This window comes from Haemaphysalis longicornis, unplaced genomic scaffold, assembly GCF_048455015.1.
Source record: "Haemaphysalis longicornis isolate Haplotype H1 unplaced genomic scaffold, Haemaphysalis longicornis Haplotype H1 scaffold_26, whole genome shotgun sequence".
Lineage (NCBI taxonomy): Eukaryota > Metazoa > Arthropoda > Arachnida > Ixodida > Ixodidae > Haemaphysalis > Haemaphysalis longicornis.
Window position 1 is genome coordinate 3,226,754 of NW_027526319.1, and position 17,677 is coordinate 3,244,430.

General features: G+C 48.5%; 1 non-coding gene across 1 annotated transcript; it reads right to left on the reverse strand.

Annotated features, from left to right (window-relative positions):
- Nucleotides 1-2,797: 2,797 nt before the first annotated feature.
- On the reverse strand, nt 2,798-2,869 carry Trnar-ucu (transfer RNA arginine (anticodon UCU)). Its single transcript has one exon. It is a non-coding gene; the product is annotated as a tRNA-Arg (tRNA).
- Between the last annotated feature and the right edge of the window lie 14,808 nt (nt 2,870-17,677).

Below are 17,677 nucleotides of genomic sequence, written 5' to 3' on the forward strand. Positions count from 1 at the left end.
AGGAAACGCCCCTCGCGTGTTTTGGTGGTGCGCATTTGCATTCGTTTTTTCTTGTTAATTTCGTGTGCACTTAATTTTTGCGGTGCGTGGAGTTGCGAGGTGCGTTGTATCGTCGGTGAACACGTGTAGTACCGTCCTCGGCGGGCACGGTGAACTACGGGACGATGCTGCCAACGGTTGGAGCGGAGCGCTTTAGTCGGTAGTACAGTCGGGATCAATTTGAAGGTTATCGCGGGAGCGCCGACCGACCGCGACGACAGCGCCGTTACGTAACACTTTTTAGCATTAGCCACAACGAGATTGTGCTAGGTTTGCTACTCCCTTGGCTGTTCCATGCAGTGCGTGCACTACCGCCGGAAACGATAACGGCCACTCTCGTTTCTTTTTTTTATTATTATTCCTTTCTACCGTCATCGATATACTTCCCACTGATACGCAGCCTTCTCAGGGGAACTATGTCAGCATGCCGGAGCATTGTAGCATAAAAAACAGTATTTGCTTACGCAATGTCCGGGTATCTTCGGTGTTATCAAATCGCCGAGAAACGAAACGCGCGTTCGTCATCAAAAAAGGAATGAAGAAAAAGAATGTGGCAGTCGGCCCTTGCAGAAGGGGGTTAGCGAATTCTATGCAACAGCCAAAAGGTGGGGGAGGGTAGCATAATCTCGTCTTCGCGAATGAAGACAAAAGTGCCGCGGAACGGCGCTGTCGTCTTGGTTGGTCTGCGCTGCCGCGATAACCTTCAAATTGATCCTGACTGTACCTACAGAAACGATGTGCTGTACAAGGTTGCAGCAGCGACTCCCGTACACATGGCGTTTTACTGCACCATTTTCCTCTCACTTCCACAGGTAACGCGAAACTATTGTACTGTTAATATGTGCACGGGGGGTTGTGTAAGGGGACGTGGGGGTACAAAATGGAGAGACGAGCTAGTTGGTGAACAATTTCCATGAGTGAAACTTAAGCGCAAAAATTTTTACAGGGACGAGAAAGGGAACGGCACATGCGCTTGCCGTTCTGTGCCGTTCCCTTTCTCGTCCCTTTAAAAATTTTTGCGCTTAAGTTTCACTCATGGAAAGTGGTGGTGCTTCGAAAAAAATGGGTCTAAAGCTTTGTTATGTCACAGTTATCTCTTGATTTCACCTCAGGCTGGCTCAGAGCAAGTTGTGTCAATTACTCAAGGACTTTTCGGCGTAGTACCACTCGAATTTAAACGAGTCGCTTTAATTGTCCATCTCAGTGTCTTCTCTATTGCATTATAACGCTTGTAGTGCTCGTTGCTTCCCGCACTTGTATGCGCAAGCATTATTTCCAGCGCAGTACTGTGTTGTTTGCTGCTCCGTGCTGCGCTGCTGCCAGATCTTTCCTGCTATGTGCTTTTACATACTGCCGTCGCTTTCGTTTGCATTGATCCATTTTTCCTCTTTTTACTTATCTGTTGCGACACTTGCCTAATAATGCAACCAGGAAATTTCAGGCGTGAATGCTGAGTGAACTTCTGTAGAAACACTTGTCTACTTGACAAGACGCCGGGACAGCTGCAGTGTGCTCGCTGCACTTTCGTGAATCGGCATTCCTGCGGCCCGGTTTTCTATGTCAAGATGCAGTGCCTAGTTCTTTGCTCTTGTTTCGAAGTAGTTCTGCTGTTGACGCTTTCACATAGCATTATGAGCAATATTGCTCATGATGCTATGTGTTACTGGTAAAGTCAATTTTTCGGCGCGTAAGGAAAATCATAATGCATGTAGTGCCCACGAACATTTTGTACTTAGTGTATACGTGCTCATTTTGTGCAGTGTGGTAAATTTGTTTTATGTTTATCCTGGAATAAAATTCAAATGTCTTGATTATAGCATGACTATGCGTTATTTCTTCTCTTAGAACAGAAGCACACAAACTGAGCAGGCATTATATAACCTTGATCTATACTTAAGGCACGCACGCAACCTGCGTATGTGCGACACTTAGCAGTGGCGTTGGTAGAAATTGGTATCGGGGTAAGGAGTGGGCACGTTTTTTATATAAAAGGGGGGCCGGGGAGAGTGGTCAAGTGTCATTTTGGGCTCTGTATCCCAAGGCAGAAAAAAAATTCCAGTCGGGGGGGGGGGAGTACGTTTGCCACCCGCTGCAATCAAAATAAGCAACTGATTGCTTTTATGCAGCAGTGGAAGGCATGAATACAGAATAAAGGTTCAGAGAAGATGCAAGATGCTTTTATAAACACCGAGGCGAATCACACGACAGTATGCTAAAGTACGTTTCTCTAGTCGCGAGTATAAGCAGCGTTGACTTGAAGCACACACGCCAAGGGCTCGCCAACTTGCGTCAGATCGCAATGACATGAGCCCTCAGCCATCAGATTCCTGCTAAGGCTCTTTTGAAGTCAAATTTTCCCGCTAATGCCACTAAAATGACGTCACTTTCTGACCGAATCTTGCGTCACATCCTGTTTATTTTTTGTTCCGCCGGAAGTGTTCCTTCCTCACACAGATGGTGCTAAGCCCCATGAGCAGCTTAAGAGCCGCCATTTTCTGAACGTATGGGCTTCTATGGAAGCTTCGCTACCAGTTATATTTACCTTGTCAAGGCTGCCAGAACCGAGGCCCTCGCTAAACTTTCGCACGATAATAGGGTTTGGAAATGAGAGGCTCGTTAGGAAGTACAGAAAGAAATGCCGGCAGTCTACAACGCCAAAGAAGGCGTAGGGGAGTGGTTAGACTTCTTTTTACCGTAATGGACGTTACATTATTTTTTATTATATTAATTACGTGAGAAAGAAAGAAAGAAAAACACGCGCCCAGAGTGGGGACCGAACCCACGCTTTTCGATTAGATATCGAATGCCTTACCAATTCGGCTATCTGGGCGACTGTGTTCTGCTTCACATTCTGGGGTATTTATATTTACTACAACTGTATCTGACGCTTGAGGGTGGTAGCCAGCGCCACCCAGACTACACGGGGAGAAGGGGACCTTCTTTTTTCAACCCCCGGGGCGTGACGCGAACGTCTACAGCCTGTCATGAGCGGTTAACTGGCGGAAAACCCTGTTATGCTACCTTGGCATCAAGGCTGCCAGAACCGAGGCCCTCGCTAAACTTTCGCACGATAATAGGGTTTGGAAATGAGAGGCTCGTTAGGAAGTACAGAAAGAAATGCCGGCAGTCTACAACGCCAAAGAAGGCATAGGGGAGTGGTTAGACTTCTTTTTACCGTAATGGACGTTACATTATTTTTTTTATATTAATTACGTGAGAAAGAAAGAAAGAAAAACACGCGCCCAGAGTGGGGACCGAACCCACGCCTTTCGATTAGATCTCGAATTCCTTACCAATTCGGCTATCTGGGCGACTGTGTCTGCTTCACATTCTGGGGTATTTATATTTACTACAACTGTATCTGACGCTTGAGGGTGGTAGCCAGTGCCACCCAGACTACACGGGGAGAAGGCGACCTTCTTTTTTCAACCCCCGGGGCGTGACGCGAACGTCTACAGCCTGTCATGAGCGGTTAACTGGCGGGAAACCCTGTTATGCTACCTTGGCATCAAGGCTGCCAGAACCGAGGCCCTCGCTAAGCTTTCGCACGATAATAGGGTTTGGAAATGAGAGGCTCGTTAGGAAGTACAGAAAGAAATGCCGGAAGTCTACAACGCCAAAGAAGGCATAGGGGAGTGGTTAGACTTCTTTTTACCGTAATGGACGTTACATTATTTTTTTTATATTAATTACGTGAGAAACAAAGAAAGAAAAACACGCGCCCAGAGTGGGGACCGAACCCACGCCTTTCGATTAGATCTCGAATGCCTTGGTAAGGCATTCGAGATCTGTTTTTCTTTCTTTCTTTCTCACGTAATTAATATAAAAAAAATAATGTAACGTCCATTACGGTAAAAAGAAGTCTAACCACTCCCCTATGCCTTCTTTGGCGTTGTAGACGGCCGGCATTTCTTTCTGTACTTCCTAACGAGCCTCTCATTTCCAAACCCTATATATATATATATATATATATATATATATATATATATATATATATATATATATATATATATATATATATATATATGTGTGTGTATTTTACTGGAGCTAGTAGTCTCCGACACGACGACATACCTTGCGGTTAGTGTGCTCCAATCTCCCCTGTACAACCGACGGGGTATGTACCACAGGAAGGACTACTAAGGGCCGCATCATGATGGCAGGCGCAAGGTGCTGCGCGAGAGAAGAGGCACGGTCAGCATCGCGTGGCTCGCTCTAAGAGAACCAAGGAGGTTGTATAAAAAACCTTACCCGTCTCTGGTCTCTGCCTCTTTCCAAGCGTCGTGCCGGTCCCCAGCTATAATCCCCCTTACAATATCTATCTATCTATATATATATATATATATATATATATATATATTATATATATATATGTGTGTGTGTGTGTGTGTGTGTGTGTGTGTGTGTGTGTGTGTCCTTTCCTCGGTTTGAAAAATGACCACCAGAAAATCGTCCACGAACCTCAATAACTCTACGACTCTGTGGTAAGAAAGGGCTCCCTATCACTGCCTGTCCAACCGAGAAGCGGACAATCAGTGAAGGGGCGGAAGCGATTTTTGGCGTGTTAGAATCGCACCTCACTGCTTTCACCTTGACCACGGAACTGCCAACGAACGGCCAGATGACATTTCCGAACAATAGCCTGTATTTTGAGGAGGAGCACACCCGCTGGGAGTATGCACCTAGGTCCTAAAAGGGCCCATTACCATACAGCTCAGCACACTCAAGGCTAGTCAAGAGGGGAGTTGCCACGAGTGTGCTAAGAAATGCCCTGAGGAGGTCCTGCTCCCACCATGCGGAACAGAGTTTCGGTGCGCAAGTCTGTCGTTTGAGGTGCGCCGCGTATCCAACGGACCTCCTGTGTGTCTTGGTAATCAAGCTGCTGCGCCTTTGTAAGCGCGTAAACGCAGGAAGCCGCAAATCACCAGCGTGCGTGAAAAAGCACAAAGCTTATTACGTGCACTGTGTGAGCAACGTCGTATACGAGTTTCCGTTGTCGTGCAAACGCTCCTACATAGGACAAAAAGGCCGCTGCTTGAATGAACGTTTGAGGGAGCACGCCAACGAAGTCAGGTCTTCAACAGGCGGCACGCTGTCAACACACTGCGCCTCTTGCTGCTTCACCCCCCGGTTCATAGAATGCGCCACACTTACCACTTACCGTGGGGAAAGGGAGAGGGAGATCTGAAAGCCTACCAAATCAAGAGGTAAGGGAGCGACTGTACCAGCGAACCGTCCGTGTCACTTCTGGATAAGAAAATCGCTTACCTACGTGACTAGTCGCCTGCAAATCCTCACGCAGCGGATAAAATTGTCGCTGCTATACTAACTAATCTGTTGCTATCATCTTTATGTCGAAATTTTACTTCGTTGTTTTATGTCTCTTCCCTTAGTTTTTCATTTATATTTTCCTGCGAATTAAAAACACACAGTTGTTTGTCAGCCCTTGTATCGTCTGTTGCTTCCTTAGTCCTGTCTTCTGCGCTGTTTTCAAACGTTTGCATTTAGGACTCCTCCGAGGCCGGTCAACAAGCGGTGCCCCTCGACCGCAGCGGGAGACTTAGAACGTGTTTTTCCAGCGGCCGCTATGGAAGACGCGGTCAGAAGTGTGGAATAGCCAATGGCATTTCAGACTGCTCCAGCCAGAACCCTCGTAACGCATTTTGCAGAACAGAGACCTACGGGACGATAGATCCCGTAAGGACACATATGAAAGTTGCAGTAAGTATTGCTAGTGCTATTTGGCGTGTTCACAGTGTTTTGTATAGTGCGGAAGAGGTATGATTGCCTTTTTATGCGGTAATAAATACCTGAAAATACAAGGCGAGAAAAAATCTGCGGATTCTCCGGAAGCGGGCATCGAACCCACAACCGTTGCATAACGCTGGCCACGTGGTGCGTTCGACTCCCGCTTCCAGAAAAATGGTTCATTTTTCTCGACTTGCATTTTGACGTATTTATCCCTGTATAAAAAACGCAATCATACCTCATCTGGCACTATAAAAAGACTGTCAGAACACCAAGCAGCACTGGCAACACGGAGTGCAACTTACATATATGTCGTTACGGAATCCCCAGTAGACGGACATAATGAAACAATGGTGCTAACTTTACACGACGAGACAAAAGCGTAAAGGAAAAAGGACACACGAAACGGGAGACGCGCTACTAGCAACTGTGGAAAGTTTAATAAACACGACAGCATATAAATACCCCTGCCACCTCGTATCACCTCCCAGTGCATTTGGTAGGTAACACGAGGTGGCAGGGGTACTTCTGGCACTTCGGGAGGCTCCTCCCTGTCCGCATGATCAGCTGCGTCGTCCACATGCAGCTATCTCAATGATGTACGCGCCAGACAGCATTACGGCAACGGGGACGCGTAGTCCGCGTAAACTTGCACTTCACGACCGCGTTCGGCAAGTAGTGGGAGAATTCATTCGAACGGGGACCTTATTAGCTGCCTACAGCGGACTTTGCTTGTGTCTTCTCTGCCAGTATTTCGAGAAAGCGGGGAAATGCTTAGCGCCTATGGGAGGTAAGCACACGATTAGAAAAAGTGTTTCGAGAAGATATGTTGAGGTAGCAGAGTTCAAGTTAACGAGGGATTAATTTGACGGACAGGCACCAGGAATGTTTTCCCCTTCCCCTTCTTGACTCTGCGCATGAAGCAAAAGCGGCGGGGTGCACATTCTATAGGCTGCAATACGTTTACTGTTTTTTTACGTTCCTATTTGGAATGAAAATACCAACAGCCTTCTTCTGGGATACCCCTACTGTTGATGCTTGTACTGTCGTTAGTGGGCTTTCTTATATTATTAACCGGCTATGCCACATATTGCAGGCACTTGGTAAGGAAGGGTGTACTGAAAACGAAGTGCCATGTCTGCAGGACTACCAGGGAAAGATTCCGCTGTGTTTACTACCTCTTGCAATTTGGGGGGACTTCTGAATCCTTCCGTGCATTTTTTAAGGTTTATTAGCGATCTCACCGTCGTTTTTATGTGTTTCTTCGGCGACAAGGAGCTTCACCATGGCAACGTTATGAATGCGCTGGAGCCCTTATTCACAACAAACACCTTAACGGTGTCGGTTGTGTCCAGCACGTGAGACCTTGAAAGAAAATTTGGTTGGGTTCTGTATACATTGTTGCACGGATTCATTTCTATATAAAAGGTTTGACGAAGTTCCGTGATTACACGCGAAGGTAGAAGCAACACCTTAAACTTACCCGTCGCTAATGATACAGGGCGAGTTATGAAAATGCATTGGCCAAAAATGTCAATTTAAATCTCCATGTTAGCGTTATTCCTAAACCTTTACATGTGTAGACTTTGTGGAGGATTTCCCGCGTTACATTTTATTTTCTGGGGTATTGAAAATGAAAACAAAATGTGTATTTTGTTCCAGTTCCGTTTATTTGAACCTCCATGTTAGCGTTCTTGAACCTTTACCTCTATAGTAGACCTGTTATATTTCATTTTTGTCGCGGTCAATATATTTTTTGATCTATGCTTTGCATTTGTTTTATGTGCGTGTAACTGTACTTTCAGCATACTTGTGAAATAAATTTGTGTGAAATTGATTGAACTCCTTTCTTTACCGAATCAGGTGAAAGGTGGTGCAATTAATAGAACGTTGCGGGAATAGTTCTATGAAAGACCGTCATTGGGACAACAAAGCTAACCGCTGGGTTAACCCCTTTTTAGTGAAAAAGATATCTCGCTTGGGCGTGTCATTTTAATTCTTTTCGGCAACCACGGTGGTTGCCGTGGTTGCCGAAAAGAAGGTTGCCGTGGTTGCCGAACCACCATAAAGCAATCATGAACTGGTTCATATCAGGAAATTTCACGCAAAATACTTTTATGGGAAATTGGAAGCACGAAAACGTCGCTGCGACTACTTTATTTACAGTCCGCTACGAATGCTGCACCAAAGGAAAATCCGTAATTTTTTCTTGTTGTTGTCGAGCGGGGAAGGCAAAACTAACGCAAAATGAGCTGCAGCGTTTATTTTTCATTTCGTTACCCACAGTGTACTGTACTGACAGTATATTTAAGCAATCGGCCGACCCGCAGAACAAATTTCGAGCGCTCCGCGCGTAAAGCAGCAGCGTTTCCTGGACCAACTGGGCGTCCGGCCGTGCGCGCGGCCAGCCGCCGCTTTCCCTTTCAGTGGCCGTTGACTACAGCGCCGCCGCTATTTTCTGCGAGAAACGAGCACCTCTCCTGGCGGCCGGTCGGGCCACTCTACAACTTCTAGTCATAGAGATCTTCTAGTACACTCTAGCAGCGCCGGTCACTTCCCAGAGGGCGCGTCGAATAAATACACGCAGCGCCGCCCCGCCCCGCGGAAGCTTGAGCTAACTTTGGGTCGGTGAGAGCCCGACGGCAGACGCGCGTTCATATATTCGGCACCTCTCGGTTGTTTGCTTTTGCAATTCTTCAGTTGTTTTTGAAAAGTGTCTCATGGTAGAAAACTGTTCTGGCAGAGTTTCCCCATGCCTCAAGTGCTTGTGTGCGATTTCCGGACAATTACGGGGCTGAACTACCACTATCGGCCTCGCGTGCGCTAGAAGTTACAGAGATTGTACGTTCCCGCGCGCGTGTACGCCGTCAAAGAAATTCATGGGACAGACATCGTTGCGAAGTCCCATTCTCAGCAAGGGAAGCTTATTTACAGCGCCAATTCAGGTCAGTATTATTTTTTTCTTGTATCACAGCCTAATAAAGTGACCCCAGCGTATACAACGGTGCTCCACTACAGAAGCGTGTTTGTGTTGTATCCTCTGTACGCGCAACCACACTACAGTTAATTTTTCGGTTGCCCTTCTTCAGCTCGGTTGGTGTTGTCACTAATTAACAACCGATTTCAAACCTTATTAGCTGATGACAAAGTAAACCCAGTTCTACACAGTTGGAAATCTGCTGCGGAGCTGAGGTTGTCTCTATGAAGATTCCGTTTAGTTTCTGCTTCTATCAAGTGAGTAATGTTGGAGTCGTCTTAGCGGGTAATTGTGATACAGCTTGTTCTGGCCGTTCAGAATGTCTGCTGAAACAATAATAACCTCCACTTTCAGAGTACGCAAAACGCATTAAAGAACTCAGCGGGAGTGAATGCAGTGAGTGAATGCCTTTGATAGCTTGCTACGCTCTCGCTTGGAATGCGCGGCCGAAGTCTCTACACTTCGGGGAACAAAGTAGGGCAGTAAGAGGGATGCGTATTGACCGTCTTGACATTGCCTTAGGCATTACCCGCGAAGTGCTGTGAACAAATCCTTGTGCCGCCTTTTGGCATCCATTCGGTGCCATGAATGTCGCTAAAAAAAGTTTTCTCCTTATAAAACAATAGGGGCGGAAGCCGTAATACCTTGTATTATGCAAATACTACGACGGCATGTGATTCACCGCAGCGCGCAATGTGTATGGAACCCTGAAAGCAAACGTTTTAGTTTTACGGCCCTTCGTGTCTGCGCTGCGCAGAAGCCGTCATCGTACTCATAATTTTACTCCTTCCACTGACAAAAAATGTTATGGCTTTCTTACTGCTAAAATCCATTTCTTGTGGCGCTAACTCTCCACGGCTGCCCGAGGAACCTGTACAGAACGATGGCAGGCTGCCTTTCGTGATTATGGCAGTCCTTCACGCAGCAGTAGCGCCGCTGCCACTAATATTTTCCTCCAGCATTTTGATTCTTTCGGACCCTGCAACTAGCAATTATAACGATGTTTCTTTAAAATCTTCCGCCATACAACGTCGAACCGCACGCAGCGCGCATTTTTACGTGCGCTGAGCGGCCGGTAGCGACATCCACCAAACCAGAATTGCTAAGCGGCGGCGAGAGGCGGCGCTGCAGTCGCACGCAAGCTAGGGTGCCTCGATGCTCCCGCACTCCGCTGTGCCGCGGGCATCGAGGCACTCTAACGCAAACTTCAGTGTCCGGTGCCTATTGGCAGTGAGATGTTTGAGTGGCGCCCCCTGGCTCTGACGTCGGCTTAGGGACTCGCGCCGCTGTCGTCTGCTACACTCCAGTTGTGAGGAACAGCTATTCCTGTGCTAAAAATCGCCCGCTTTGATACGCTTGTGCATTAGACAGCGCATTTCCAGTAATTAAGTGTTTTTGCTAGCTTCTGACGCCTCTGAATAATTTCAAGCTGGATATCGCACAAGTTTGCAGCACACCAGGAGACAGAGAACAACTTTCTTCAGAGCATCGATTAGAAGATCATGTGTAACTCGTCCTTTCTAGCTTATTTACGAGTTTCAGTGCTCAGAGCACCTCGATAAGTATCCAAATGCGTATGATTCCCTAAATTATTTTTGAAATGCTCTTAGGAAGATCCAACATTCTAATGCTACGCAACAAGCAGCGGCCACATACACGCACATCGCACAGCTGGAAACAAAACGGTTGTCTTTCATTGCTTTTGTTGTTGCTTACTTGCGTCAGATGGATGATTTTTCTCGGCAAAACGCGTTAATTTTTCTGCAGCGTCGAAAAGGTCTGATTAGGAAGTTTGGGGATGTTTGGGAGGCTCACAACGTTGGTGTAGATATTTTCGTCACGCTGTAAGGCCTACAGTACTTTCTTCACAAATATGGCTTTCGTTATATAAGGCTGCGTGCAAGAAGCTGCACAGCCGCAGCGTGCGTTGTTTAGTAACTTGAAAATACAATGAAAAGGCTTGTGCTACGTTACTACGGAACGGCGCAGATAACGTTGTCCAGAGTAGTCGAAAGTGGCTTTTCTGCCCCCAATCTCTATCATAACCATCGTTATCATAACGAACTGACTCTTGACCCGCACAGTTATGACATGACATGATTACGGTGTTGAAGGCTCGATATACTCGCTAACGAACGCAATAAATAGCACACGCGCCGGTTTTCAGTACATAAAGAATCTAAACCGATCTCTATGTAGAAGCAGCTTTTTATTGTTTTCCATGAACTTCTGACGTAAAGAACAAATCCTGTCAGTGGCGTAGACTTCTTATTTTTCCGGGGGGGCAGACCTGGAGTGTGCCTCGAAGCGGCGAAGGGAGGGGGGGAGGAAGCGGTGGGGGGGGGTCCCTATGAGATGACGCGTCATTACCCCGCTACAAAGAGGCTACCACTAATAATAATAATCATCATCATCATAAGGAGCACCAGCAGCAGTGAGGGCCTTTTACATAGTGTGGGCTAACTACGAGGTGTCCCCAAATAAGACGTGCCGGAAATCTAGGAACCGTGAACTTCAGTGGTTTGACGCATCCAGTAGATATTTCTTTGAATACATGATTTACTGGTCCATTTATTCAAAAAACTCCCCCGCACCTCCCTGAGGGGGATTGTGAGGATGCAGAAATGCGAACGTCGAACGCATTGCCCTCGGGTACCAAGCGAGGAAGGCACCGCACAACCTTCGATACGTCGATGGGCACGTTCACCGCCTGTCCCTTGATTCCAAACTGCCCGTTGCCTCGAGTCAGCCGCCTGATGCTCATGAAGGGGAGTCGAGGCGCGATGAGCCGCTCTTCGACCGGGTTCAGATCGGGAAGATGCGCCGGCCGAGGAGGATAACGGTAGCCAAATTCACACAGCCCTCCTCTTCGCAGCGTTGTCTTCTTCTCCTTCTTCTTCTTCAGCGGTTCCCCTACGGGAAGATGACGATAGTGGTTGAACGCGAAGCTATCTCGTGATGGATTGTTTGGTTGGCCAATTCCTAGGGGCATCATGCCACAATCATCATCAGACGCGCTGCGGACGCCGGCCAAGGGACGCACGACAACCCCCGACTGTAATGCATTTCTGCATAAAATAATGCTTGACTGAACCATCACCACAAAAAAACGAGTCGATTTGTTTTTCTTTTAATGGGCAGTTCGGGGGTAAAAAGAAAGGGACACAAGAAAGGGACACGACAGGGGCGCTACGCGCTGCTATGTTCATTTCCGTTAAGAGCCCCCGAAACGGGTCTGATTGACTGTTAATTTTCTATCCGTGTGTGTGTTCTGCCAGAGCGCCCGACACAAATGCGCTGCACCTGGCGACGTGCCGATGGCGGGGTTGATTCGCGCCTAGGCCAAACCGCCCGCGTCAGACGTGCCGCGACTTGGCGGGAAAGGCGCCGCCGAGTCTGCTCTCCCTTTCCCATCGCGACGGCTGGACCAAATCATGCCTGGGACGAACTAATCCCCACAGACGCGCAGCAAGTAGCGCCTGGAGACAGCGCCGCAGAGTCGCCTTCCCTTTCCCGGTCGCGGCGGCCCGGCTGACGCAATCGCTTCGCCTCCATTCGCCAGATTCATAATGCGGCCAGTGATAGCTCCGAGTGGAGGCATTGGAACTGCACGCGGTTGCAACGGAACCCTGGGCATATAAAACCAGCCCGGAAGCAGCGGTGGTGCGGCGGCATCTCATCGAAGGCCCTGAGTTGAGAAGCGCTATCGCGCTTTTCTTAGCCATGTAACGGTCTTGCTACCTTTGTATATGTTGTATATAAATGCTACTTCAAATAACCGTCAGCTCGGCTACTTCGTCGCTATGGTCTGGCCGCGTCGACAGCGGACTAGGCAGGGCAACGTCGCAACAGTAGTGACTGAGCTGGGATGGCCCAGTCCCAACAGTGTATGTGTATGTGTTTTGGAGGCTTGGAGGGGGTATCGCTCGCAGTCGACGGCCGCAGTGCACCCAGTTGCTGCCGGTGCTTGGCAGCCGTTACAGCACTGTCCAACTGCTCTGGCGTGCTTTGTGACCTCGAAAACAAAGTTTGCAGACAGGCTTTTTGGAGGCGCGATAGCTTGCACTGACGCCACTGTATTCCCGTGTTGGTGCGTTGGTTGCACAGTGGAAATCTGCAGCTCTTGGTTCGAGAAGCGCTGATGTAGCTGAGAGCTGTCGATAAAAAAGTGCGGTGGCGTCGTTATGGGCAAGCAACATGTTTAGGAGATGTTCCAAAACGCGAGCTAGAGGTAAAAACCCAACGTCTGGCGTTGGCGTTCATCATATAAAACGGCCCTTTCTCGAGGCCTTCCACAGTGCGAGCTTAAACTCGGCACAAGTTGCTAGCGAGGAGTGGTCGCCCCGCCAGTAAACAGCAGATGAAGGTAGGGGAAGAAGAACCACCGAAATTCACCGTCGTCGTCAGCTTCATCATTACACGGTGGCATAAACGAGAAGCAGCGCATCGGTTTGCCATTCGAAAGCAAAACGCTCCTCCAGCAGCAAGACGCCAGCGCTGTTCGACAAAATATGCGAGGCGAAACAAGGCGTCACATGCGTTCAACTGGGCATTATGATGTCCGATTAACAACCTTCAACCTGCACGGTGGCGCTATACACTCACTTGTAAATGGACAGCACGAGGACATAGTCCTACCAAACCTGAGCAAAAAGTTTCAAAACGGGAGCGTAATAAAACCATGTGGTTGACACAAACTATGCAGTCAATTTGACGCGAATCACGTAAACTAACTGCGACTGTTTAAATGAGCGGTTCCGCTCACGAAACGACTCCAGAGCGTGACATGCATCTATAAAAACTGCGTAAGATCAGATAAGAGCGGCTTCAGTGCGCGTAGTGCATGCATTGTGAGCAGCCCCCACCGCTTCCCCTAAAACAATTTGAATGAAGCAAGCGGAACGAAGCAGCAACGCGTTCCCAGGCCACGCATTTGTAAACAAAAATAACTGCTCCAATCAACAGGTGCCGTAGAAACAGAGGAACGGTGGCCGCGCTTCTCACCGGGACCTAACCCACTCGTTTTTCCCTTTTCACCGCGACCCCTTAGCGAGCGACCGCTGATAAACGCTAACAGCGCCAAAAAAGGATAGGCAAAGGAGGGAGGTGCAGTTTTCGTTGCCTGATTTTACCATCCTTGAGAGTTAAGCAGCACAGCGCCACCGCTAACTGTCTGAATCTTGTACACGTGCGTCCACACTTGAGTTTATGATAGAACTTGTTCACTGATGTACTCACGAGTGCATGTACTCACGAATGCAAGCACTCGAAAATACAGTATTCATGAGTATTGTAATCATGAGTACTGCGTAATCATGAGTACCATACTCACCAGTACTCATACTCCTGAGTACTCATGCTCATGAGTATTGTACTCATTAGCACTCATACTCATGAGGAGTGTACCCATGTGTTCTGTACTCACGAGTAGTGGACTTACCCCTGTACTCAATCGTCATCATACTCACTTTTTTAATATGGGTGTGTACTCACTCATCATCGTACTCACTCGTGAGTTTGAGTACAAATGAGTACAAATGAGCGTACTCACGAGTGAGTGCGCCGACCTATTCTCCCGACAAAATGTTGCTTTGCTGGCGCGCTGCTGAAGCCAAGCTATGGTGGCTAGAAGGGGCACTCTTCTAGCCACTATAGTCAAGCGCAGCGCTACATTGTTGTCAACAATCCGCACACTGAGCACGTCTAACTCACCGTGAAGAAAAGCGACACGGCCCTGCGTTTCCCCCTGCCCATCGGGAGGACGTAACTGTCTTTCAAGATTCCAACCCCTATTGTAAACAATAGTTGGCAGACAGGACGGCCAACAGTTCGATGTCGACGGGCGCAGAGCCGAGACAAGCCCTTAAAAAAATCGTCAGCCAGGGCCGGAGGGGGGAAGCCGTCCGGGGGGTGGGGGCACTAGCCCCACTGCCTCCCCGTAGTTGGCGCTTCTGAATCCTGTCCTACTCAGGGTGGCGTTTTATAACTTGAAAAAAATTCCTCTTACTCTGTTGTCCTGTACTGAGGACCCCGCTCACTAAACAGCTCGATTTCGCAGCTAAATAAAGTGTTTCCCTGCTCCTATCCTCCGCTTGTCTGCAGTTTTAGTGTAACGGATATCTGAATATTCTGAAGATATGGCTGGGGGAAATGTACCGAAATATGCCTCCAGGTCTGAACAAACATAGTGTTACTGTATTTTTACCGTACACGTCACTCGTTCTGCTCAATAAGGCTCCGTACTGGTTTGAAGCCTGGTATAAAACCAGCACTCGCCTATACACACCGTAGGTTATTTGGTACTCAACCTACATTTTTTGCGGCCCATAGTGCGTGTCGGCGTACTTTCATGCCATGACAACGCAGAGTGGCGTGACAGAATACTTTCAAGCGTTCAGCAAGGTTACGAAAAGTGTTTTACATTACATTCGATTGCAGGAAATCGTAATGCGTTCTCCCAAAGCCGACAGCCAAGAAGGCCTTGTAATTTGTTTTGGTCTTTCATTTTCGCTATTGTCTGTTATTAGCATCTGACTATTCCCCTAATTCGAAAGATTGCTGGATACAGAAGCCGACTCGTAGCTCCGATTCTTCGCCCTCCGCACAGGACCGGCTTTGCACGGAATGGGGCGACGCCGGCGTTTCTTCCGGAGCGTTATCAAAAACTTCACTTTAAATCCTGGCCTCAGCTAGTGTATGCGATTGTAAGTTTTATTGTGATAGAAAGTTACACACAAACAAAGTCTGGTGCGGACAAGCATCAAAAGTCAACCGAGCGCAAAGAAACAGCAGGAAGAGCAAGCCAGATTGAAGCAGACGACAAAAGCGCGAATCCCTAAGCCCATAGAGTTTCTTAGTAAGTATACTAGAGAGGAAACTGCGCCTCGTAACCATGTCGTCGTGAGGCTTCATGGGAAGACCCCCTTTTTGGCTTGGGCTTGGCATAACAACTCGATTCTTAAGCGGTTTTTGGGATTTGCTTTCTTCACTATGCATTAGCAGGTTTACGAGCTACAAGGAAGCCGAAATCCTCCCGGTTCTGTGGTAGCCGTGTTCGGTGAAACAGCAGGTAGTGCGTGACCGCACCTGACGTTGCTCATGCCGCAGTCGAAGGACGCATGATTGAGCGTGTAATATGCCGCCGCGAAATTTGTAGCCGACGAAAATAAGAAACAAAACGTACTTCGACGAAGACAAGATACGACCACGGGGATACGACAGATACGGGCGCTTGTACGCGTCCTATCTTGCCATTGTGCACGACTGTTTAACGCCACGTTTTCTTTTTCCTTGTTAAACTAGTTGGCGGTCGGTGCACCGGTTCGCCACGAAGGCAACGTTTTAATAGGCACGCTCAAAAAACTTTCCAAACTCCTCAAGCAACTTATTATTTGCAATAATGGTAAAATTAATAAAATCACAGTCTCTGTAAGGGTTCCTGGCGCCAGCGACGCTGCAAAGTCGAACGCGTGGGAAGCGGCGGTTCCGACAAGTGGGAATGAATGACTTTATGGCAGCCAGCTCGTTAAGAGCAAGCGGTCTCTCGGTCATGCCGTTCGCGGAAGGACACATTATCCGGGGTCGCAGCTGCGCTGTCGCGTTGTTTTGGCCGGAGTGCGTGGTGTAGCCGTGGGAAAACATTGGTAGCCTGGCGACTCAAATGGCACCCCGGGGGCATGGCGGCCGCTGGCTCGGGGCTCACAGCGGTTTCCATTAGCAGGTTGTAAAACTGTTTGGTCCGTCGAGCGGCTGGAGACAGGGAGCCTGGAGCTGTCAACTGTGGTGAGACAGTGGCCGATTTACGGCGATAGCTTTCCTTTTGTTGGCCAGGGCGCGCGAGGAGCGGAGGCTTGCGAGGGGGCGCGCGTTGCGGCCCGGGATGGGCGCGGCAGAGGCGACGCCTGAGCCGGCCGCCGTGTCCTTTTGTCCCTACGCGCTGTTTCTGGCCCACGGTCCAATAACCGGGGCATCGCCTGTCAACGCCGGAGAATCTTGGGGACGCGCCGGGTCGTTAAGGTGGATGGTTATGGGTTTCAGCTGGCTTGAGTAGCTGTCCTGTCTCGGACGAGATGCGAGGGAACAGGCACGCAGACCACGTTCGTGGAAGGGTGTCCCTGGCTCTCGCACGTGTTTTCGCGGGTTTTTGAGTGTGTGCTGTGTTTGTTTGGTTTTCTTTTGTTATTTTCTTTCTTCCTGTTGTGAGAGAGGGTGACCGATGTCTCAGGGTTACGGGGGGCGTTGCCCACCGCGGTTTAAACCCGGATGTGGTAACCCGCCCAATCATATCGCCAAGGGATGCTCATTGGCCTGTGTATCAGGGGTAGAGCCTAAGTAACCCATTAAAACCACGAGACACGAGGTCTCGGGGTCGAATCCTCAAGGTTTAATGTGCTATGCACGGCTGGCGTATTGCCGGGCTAGCCAGGTCAGACTAGGGAGGACCTCACCACTTGGGTAGTCTTAGGTCAGGGTCCGTCGCTTACGGGGGGTGCCGCGTGCACAAAGTTGTAGCTGACCTAGGAACCCATTTTATTTCTTACTTTGTTACTCTACTTCAGTCTGTAAATATCCTGTATATGTCTTCCGTGTAAATATACAGTTTCTAAAACCCTCAACAACTCTCATCGTCGTCGTGTCAGCAGTGCCGTCACCATCAGGCACCAACGCAGATCATCATCATCATCAACAACATCAAGAAGAACATCGAACCTACAAACCTTTACTGTCTCTAATAAGTTTCCCCCCCCCCCCCCCCCAATAACTAACCTTGTTCGTAACTACAACCTTGGCCTGCGGAATAGCAGGCACAACCGTTCCGGCAAAAATACGCTGTGCTTCTTTTTTCCTTAGTTGTAAAACAGCCTGTTTTTATTTCCCCCTTACATAAATTCACACTATTTTTCGCGTTTTTGT